The sequence below is a fragment of the Suricata suricatta genome, chromosome 10 (assembly GCF_006229205.1).
Source record: "Suricata suricatta isolate VVHF042 chromosome 10, meerkat_22Aug2017_6uvM2_HiC, whole genome shotgun sequence".
Lineage (NCBI taxonomy): Eukaryota > Metazoa > Chordata > Mammalia > Carnivora > Herpestidae > Suricata > Suricata suricatta.
Window position 1 is genome coordinate 83,996,190 of NC_043709.1, and position 8,891 is coordinate 84,005,080.

An 8,891-nucleotide genomic window follows, 5' to 3' on the forward strand; every position below is an offset into this window, starting at 1 on the left:
CACCCCCAAAATTTTGTGACATGAAGTTTGTCAAAAGATTCTTTTAACAGCTCTACTGAGATATAATTAGCATATCACAGAACTCAACGTAGATAATCCAGTGGTTTGTAATATACTCAGAGTTGTACAGCTATCAACAATCTAATTTGAGTTATTAAATAATAAATTAGTAAATAATAAATATATTTATTCCTCTCCCCTAAAAGAAACCCCACAGCCACCAACAGTCACTCCCCATTCTTCCCACCCTCTGGCACCAACCACTATTTTACTCTCCGTTGCTATGGATTTGTGGATTTGGGACATCCTACAAATGCAATCATATGTGATGTTTTGTGATGGGCTTCCTTCCCTTTTAAAGTTCATCCCTGTTCTAGTATGATCACTACTTATCAAAAGAAGTCTTTTAATCCTTACTTATCTAATGCCTCTGGGAAGTTTGTGGCTCCTATGATGACAACGCCTTCATTGGGCTTAAAAGTATCAAAAAAGAAAAAAGTACCTTTTCATTGAAAATTAAAACAGTATACATGTAGAAATGCTCGATACAAAATGGTTTGTCATTAATTTTAGTAACAGTAAAGAAAAGGGGTGGATCTTTCTTATACCCAAGGTGATAAAATATCTCTTATTATTTTTTGAAAAAAAAAAAAAAGAACAATGTTATCAGGCCAGAATCCTTCAATATAACTGCAAACATATCACAAAGTCATCTTTGATGACAGATCTTCTCAATACGTGTTCTACTGACAGAAAAGGCTTGGGTACTTGACTACTTTGGGAAGAATTATTCTCAAGTTTTCCAATTCAGATGATGTGCTCCTAGATTTCCTTTTTGGTTTCAAACTGCCTGATATGGTTTTAAGAAGTTTTTGATTCTTCCAAAGCAACCCCACCTCTTTCTTTTTATATTATAAAAACTGATACAAATGTTTAATCTACAACAACATTAAAAGCCAGTCACAAATTGTGCAGAAACCAGTATACAATCCCTTTACATCGCCAAAGAGACTACTATTATCAGTTCTTTCCTGGCAGACTACAATTAATGAAGAAGGTGTAGAGGTCGTCAATTAAGATAAGTTGATACATCAATTACCCCATTAGTAATGGAAACAACACCATACAGAGAATGCAGCTTGTCTTGATGTCTTGCACTAGGGACTACTCTGTTGTCTACATGTTTTCCAATTTCTCCAATGTTATCAAGTATATCTCCCTAATCCAAAGACAGAGGAAGATTCAATTACCCATCCACATCTGCAAGGAGTTGATTTATAGTCTGCCTTGAATATGGATGCACTAGAGACTCGATTTGCTTTCCACCAAAAGAATCTGATTCATCAATAAATAGAACACAGGGACATTTGCTTTTGCTTCCGCTAGGAAAACAGAAAAGATTCAAATAAGTTTAATGAAATCAATACTGTTTGATCCAAATCCTATAAATATGATAAACATGAAAAACCTGTAAGATTGTCAAAAGCCAACAAAAAATATTATTTGGGGGAAACAACACAAAAAGAGGTCTCTTTCTATCTTTCAAACTGACTTAAGGACAGTTAGCCTCCAAAAAGTGCATCATACAGAATAATATACAATAAAAACAACTGAGCGCAGGAAGGGGGCGGGGGAGACCCGTCCCGTGCCGACCACAGTCATGACCTCCAATGTGGGAAACCTGCCCCTCCCCACATATTTGCCAGGTGTATAAGGAGGTAACCACGCTGACTGCTGACCCGCCTGATGGCATCAAGGTCTTTCCCAACCAGGAGGACCTCACTGACGTGCAGGTCACCATCGAGGGCCCTGAGGGGACCCCTTAAGGCTGAGGCCTGTTCCGCATGAAGCTCCTGCTGGGGAAGGACTTTCCAGTCTCCGGGCCCAAGGGCTATTTCCAGACCAAGATTTTCCACCCCAACGTGGGCGCCAACAGGGAGATCTGCGTCAACGTGCTCAAGAGGGATTAGACAGCACAGCTGGGCATCCAGCAGGTGCTGCTGACCATGGAGTGCCTGCTGGCCCCACAAACCCCAGTCTGCCCTCAAGGAGGAGGCTGGCCGCCTGCTCCTGGAGAGCTACGAGGAGTGCTCCCCCCACGCCACCTGCTACGGAGATCCGCGGGGGCGCCGAGGCCGCCCGGGCCCCCTCAGCCGACCCCCTCGCCCCCGGGGGCCCTGGAGGAGCTGAAGGCGCCATGGCCAAGAAGCCCGCTGGAGAGCAGGAAAAGAAGCTGGCTGCCAAGAAGAAGACTGACAAAAAGCTGGCGCTGAGGCGGCTGCAGTGGGCTCTTCCCCCAGCCCTTTCCCCTGACCCCCCAACTGTGCCACTAAGTTATTTAAATTATGGCTGGGGTGGGGGAGGGGGTGGGGGTACCGGGACCTGGATTTGTTTTCCTAAATAAAGTTGGAAAAGCAAAAACAAAAACAAAAACAAAAATAAACAACTAAGTATTCGTTCTTCCAACTGTACGAACCATATACAATCAGATCTGAGGCTAATTATTCCTTAATTACACACTATCAAATTAACGAATAAAATGAATAGGACAACAACAAAAACCCAGCTTTATAGCACCCCGCAACCTCATCAAACACTCTTCCTAGCTCTTCTATTTGGGGGAAAAGCACAGTTCTGTTATAGCTCACACATTAAATTACCTAAAACCAGAACCCCACAATGGCTAAGTCAGCTATGCATCATAATCACACAGCAAAGAAAGGGTTAAGAATCCCTCTAAAAGTCAGAAAATTTGGTAATGTATGAAAGATAATCCTAAAATATACAAAGTAGATTTCTTATGTGGCTGGCTCCCACACCCACAAACATCTCATCAAATTCTGATCTAGAAGCATAATAAAAAGGAACATCAACTTCTCCAGCCACTCCAGCAAGAAGTGTCTTCCCTTTCCCTGGTGGTCCAACTAAATGAATTCCTAAAAGAAGCAATAAATGAGAATGATTCAAATTAAAAATAAAAACAAACCCTGATGTGAGCCTATAAAACAACTAGTTAATCATTAATTTATAGTTTGTGGTTGAAGACACATGACCGGTGTTCTGAAACAAAGCAGAACAAGTCTCTAATAATGATTCACTTCAGGATCTTCTCCAAAACTAATCTCCTTCTATCATTTAATTATTTGTATTTCAGTCATAGACAAGACAGAATCTTGAGAGAAAGGAATAGAAACGTATTTATCACTAAAATAAAATTCACATCAAAACAGGTTCAGAGATTGAACAACCAAATGGAATGCATGAACCCTTGGCTTGATGATCTTCCATAAAAAACATACTTAAGAAATTCTGGAGACATTTGATGAAAATTTGAAAAACACCTAGAGTACAAGATACTAAGGAAATACTATGTAGGTTTGATCTGGTAAGATCAATTCTCTTTATTTAGGGTAATGTGCTTAGTCTCAGGTGATGCTTAACAAAGTATTTAGTGGTAAAGTAGTTAATCTCTACAGCTTTGTAACTTTTCCATATGTTTTTCCTATGAAAGATGGGTAACAGAATTCTTTGGTTTCCATAACTTTTCATTTTTCAGACTACACTTAAAAAGGCAACAAAACTATAGTAATGCTATATTTTAACACAAAACACTCTTTTTTAAAGGAAACCTGAAAAATACTCTTCAGACGACCCCTTGTGTTGCCACGTTATTTTTATCCTAACTCATCACAGCATAATTTCTATAGAATATATTTTGGTACCTGAGAATTTTCCCACAATTTTATACAATATCCCCTGTGCCTGGAGACAAAAGTATAACTATTTTACGGTTTTAAACATGATCCTTATGACGGCACAATATTGACTTAATAAATGAACCCTAAATTAGCAGGCTCATGGAAACAGTTTTAGATACTTCCAAACATTCTCAGTAGAGACAGTGCACAGCACAAAACCCAATGGAAATAGGAGTGTCCCCTTTAACACACCAATTCCATTTCTAGAATTGGAATCTGGAATAAAGAATAAATAATACATGAGTAAAGTTTGGATGGATTCTAAAGAGGTTATTAGGCGTGTGAGCAAAGCCTTGAGCTATTAACACGATCACCACAGCACTGACTTTGTTATTTTAATTAAATGTTTTTATTTCAGTGTAGCTGACACACAGTTCCATTAGTCTCAGGTATATAACACAGTGGTCTGACAAGTTTATACATTATGCTATGCTCACCACAAGTGTACTTGCCATCTGTCAGCATGCAACACTAGTACGGTATCAGTGACTATATTTCCTATGCTGGGCCTTGTATTCCTCTGACTTATTTATCCTATAGCTGGAAGCTTGTCTCCCCTGTCCCCTTCACCCACTATGCGTAGCCCTCACTGTGCTAATTTTAACAGCAAAACACTGAAAACATTTAAAAGTTCAATATAAGTGATTAAAGTATAGTACAATTGTATTGTACCAGGACACCATAAAGTCCTTATGATTTTTACCAATTCTAGTATATGCTTTTTCCCTCACACCAGCAAGCAATTCTCCAACACCAGCTGGGGGTCCTACAATTCAACTCAATTCTGACATGAACTACCTGGACAAAGCATCCAATACCTTCAGTTAAGGACTTGGCCCCCAAAGACTGCCTCTATCACCACCCCTTCCCATGTCAACTGCACAACCAGGTTGTGACCTAGGCTTCTGACCAACAGGCTATCCATAGGAGGTTCCAATGACTCCTTCCTTGGATTCGATTAGTTTGCCAAAAGGGCTCACAGAACTCAGAGAAACAACACCGTTCTTCCTAGATTACTGGTTTCTTATAAAAGGATATAACTCAGGAACAGTCAGTCAGATGGAAGAGATGTACAGGGCGAGGAAAAGGACAAGGATCGTCGAGTCTCCATGCCCTCTCTTCAAATGCCACTCTTCCCACATCTCCACATTAGCAACCTGGAAGCTCTCTGAACCCAACCCTTTCAGGGTTCTATGGAGGCCTCATTCGACAAGCATGATGGGTTCAACCTCCAGCCACTCTCCCTTTCCAAGTAGTCACGAGGGTGAGACTCAAAGTTTCAGCCATGTAATCACATGGTTGATTCTACTGACAACCAGCTCCTAACCTTAGGTAGGTTCTAAAAGTTACCTCACAATGCTGCTCTCGACATGATGAAATTGGAAGGAATGGCATTAAGACTAAATATATATTTCTTATTATAAATCACAACAGTCATTAAAAATCATTAACTGTGAGAAAACATCAGAGAGGAACATTCTACAATACTGTAATGTGTACTATTTTAAGGTCATAAAAGATCCATATCCACCCCTGCAATAAAAGGCTGAGGAATTGTTTCAGATAAAAGAAAAACCTAAATGTTATGTGTAAACCTGGATCGGGTCCCAGCTGGGGTTGGCGAGGGGGATGGGAGGACTTTGCCACGAAGGATAACTAGTTAGAAAAATGCTGAAATCTGAATATAATTGTGAATTTTATAATAGTTTTGGAAGAAAGTTAAACTTCCTGATGTTTAGAACTATATTGGAGTCATGTAATAGAATATCCTTATTTTTAAAGAAATACATATTAGGTATTTGGGGCTAAAGGAGCACGATATCTATCCTTTACTCTCAAGTAACTTAAAAAAATACATTGAGGTGAAGAAAGTGAATGAGCAAATGGGACAAAGTGTTAACAATTGTTGGTTCTGATTAATAAGAGTACAGAGAGTTCTCTGTACTGTTCTCACAACTTAAGGTTGAAATGATAACAAAACTCAAAGACCCCTTCCTCCCAAAACAGTTATGAAATGTCATGTTTAGAATGAAGACTTATTTCTAAAATAGCAATTACGAACTAATCTTTAGGCTTTTAAAACTGATAACAATTAAATTAGCAATGGATTACTGTATTTTTTATGTTAAGTCATGGTAAAGGGAAGATAGCTTATCTTTTGGAAGTTCATCTCCAAGCACAGGACATTTGTGTGGATTTTTCAAGAATTCAACCACCTCCGGTAATTGTTGTTTAGCTTCCTCCACCTAAAGTGACACAATTTACCGAAGAATTCTAAATAATGGATTATCAAGGCTGCCTCTTTGAAAATACTAAATTTTACTAGAAACGAACTTGGCTTTCTCTTGGTTTCAGTGAAAGTAATACAGAAGGAGGCCCAGTTATAAATGCAAACACAAAGAGGTTTTCACCTCTTTTTGCCTAACATGCAGCCTCCTTTTTTTTTTTTTTAATTTATTTTGAGAGAGAGTGCATGTGTGAGCATGGGGAGGGGCAGAGAGAGAGGAGAGGGAGAATCCCAAGCAGGTTCAGCCTGTCAGCACAGGCCCAACATGGGGCTCAATGCCACCAACGGAGAGATTATGACTTGAGTCAAAGTCAGGAGTCAGACGCTTACACAACTAAGCCAACCAGGCACCCCCGCCCCACTATGCAGCTCCTTACACATCCCAACAAAAGCATTTTCAGCTTCCTACAGTTTCAAGAAATAGTGCTCCCTCCAGTTAACAAGGACTTATATTCAAAATCGACCTAAATGTGTCAGTGGCATTTGACGTATACAGAAAGGCTCACCTACCAAGTTGCAAATCCAGAACTTTTGACCTGGTTATAAGCTTCCAGGGCAAACTATGTAACAGAATATAACAGCAATGACAAGGGAGTCTGTGTTGAAGTTTTAACATTGATTTATGATTCATGATGTGATTGTTTTCAGTACAAGGTATTAGTACTAGATTACAAATGATTTAGTTCGTAACAAATGACTAAAATTAAGTTATAGTGTACGGATATTGTTTTGTAAATGGTTGTGGCTAAAAAGTTTAGAATATTTACTCCACAAAATATAAAAAATCATGTAAGAATTGAGATCCCTAACAAGAGTAAAGGCCAATCTGGTCAACAAAGATGTCAAGTAGAACATTAGCTCAACTTTAAAAAGACTCCGATATAAGATAAGAAAGCTGCCTATCAGAAATCAGTTAGCACACAACCAGAAGTGACAAATGCAAATACCTAGAGCCAGAATGATATCAAAGATGAGCGCAGAAGATCAAGGGTAAAACAACACTGGTGGCAATACGCTGAACTAGAAAGCCACAGACCTTTACAGAGGGCAAACGATCACAACCTGGGTCTACCAAGGAATACAGAACTCATGCTCCAGACTTTAATTTTTCAAGGAAAATTAAAAAGACACCATTAAAAATATCTAAAAATAGATACTAAATATCTATTAAAATTAAAAATGCATTTTTGGGGGCCCCTGAATGGCTCAATCGGTTAAGGGTCCAACTGTTTGATTTTGGCTCCGGTCAGGATCTCAGAGTTATGATGTCTAGCCCTATACTGGGGCTCCACATGGAGCTTGGAGCCTGCTTGAGATTGTCTCTCCCTCCCTCTCTCCCTGACTCCACACCACCTGTGCAAGCTCTCTCTGTTAAGAAAAAACAAACAAACAAAAACAACCCACAAAAAAATACAATTTTTAAAAATGCCATTGTGGGGCGCCTGGGCGGCTCAGTCGGCTGAGCGTCTGACTTCAGCTCCAGTCACGTTTTCACTCACTGTTTGTGAGTTCGAGCCCGCCTAGGGCTCTGTGCTGACAGCTCAGAGCCCGGAGCCTGCCTCGGATTCTGTGTCCTCTCCTCTCTCTGCCCCTCTCATGATCATGTTTCTGTCTCTCAATGATAAATAAATGTTAAAAACATTTTAATGCAACTGTGTATGTACTCTCTTAGGTATTTATTTTATTTTTAAATGTTTTAATGTTTGTTTATTTTCAGAAAGGAATGCAAGTGAGGGTAGGGCAGAGTAAGCGTGAGAGAGAGAATCCCGCGTAGACTGCACACTGTCAGCACAGGGCTCGATCTCCTGAAATGTGAGATCATGACCTGACCGGAAATCAAGAGTTGGATGCTTAACGGAATAAGCCACCCAGGCACCCCTATATTTATCATATTATATTTATTTTTTAATGTCTATTTATTTTTGAGAGAGAGAGAGCAAAGAGAGAGAGAGCAAGGAGGGGACGGGCATTGAGAGAGGAAAACAGAGAATCTGAAGCCGGTTCGAGGATCTGAGCCATGAACACAGAGCTTAAGGCAGGGCCAGAACTCGCAAATCATGAGATTGTGATCTGAGCCAAAGTTTGACGCTTAGTTGACTGGGCCACTCGGGTGCTAACCCGCTATATTTATTTTAAATTACACTGTCTCAACAATGTATTTGTAGCCAATTTGCAACCCTCCATTAAACAACTTTACATAATAGTTCTCAATGAGAAGAAAGTACTCAAGGACATTGGGCAGGGTTGAAAAGAAACTACCTGAAAAGAAGGGTGCTAACACATGAACTATCTCTGGGCCAAAGGGTATCATGAAAATCTAGAGTTAAACTCATGATTATCTTAGATTTCCACAAAATTTCCTAGGACCATTTCTAGGAAGAAATAAAGAGCAAAGAGTTTTCTTAAGGCTTAGAATGGTCTTTAAAAGTAATTCTGATAAATTGTTAAAATATATTGAGACACTTACAAATGTAATGGTTAAAAGTAAAGCTCTGCCCACTCCCGAGCCCAGGAGAAATGTGTTACATATGCTCACCAAGAGACAGGCACAGTACAGTCACAATAGCGGTATTGAGGCCAAAACTAGGCACAATTCACTGTCCACCTAATGTAGAATATATAGACAACACTGTGATATTCACAGAATACTAAGTAATGGGAATGAAATGACTACAATTCCATTTAAAACCATGGATGGATCTCAGAAACATGACAGTGGGTGAAAAAAGCCATATCCCCTGTATGCATTACACATGTTTATATACAATTCAAAAGCAGGGTAAATTAATGTGTGTTATTAAACAACCCAATGATTCTCCTTGGAGTGGTAAGAAAGGAACACTAGG

General features: G+C 39.5%; 2 pseudogenes; one reads left to right on the top strand and one right to left on the bottom strand.

Annotated features, from left to right (window-relative positions):
* Positions 1-8,891, bottom strand: part of LOC115305263 — a 21,633-nt pseudogene that overhangs the window by 9,029 nt on the left and 3,713 nt on the right.
* LOC115303927 lies at positions 1,661-2,404 on the top strand (annotated as a pseudogene).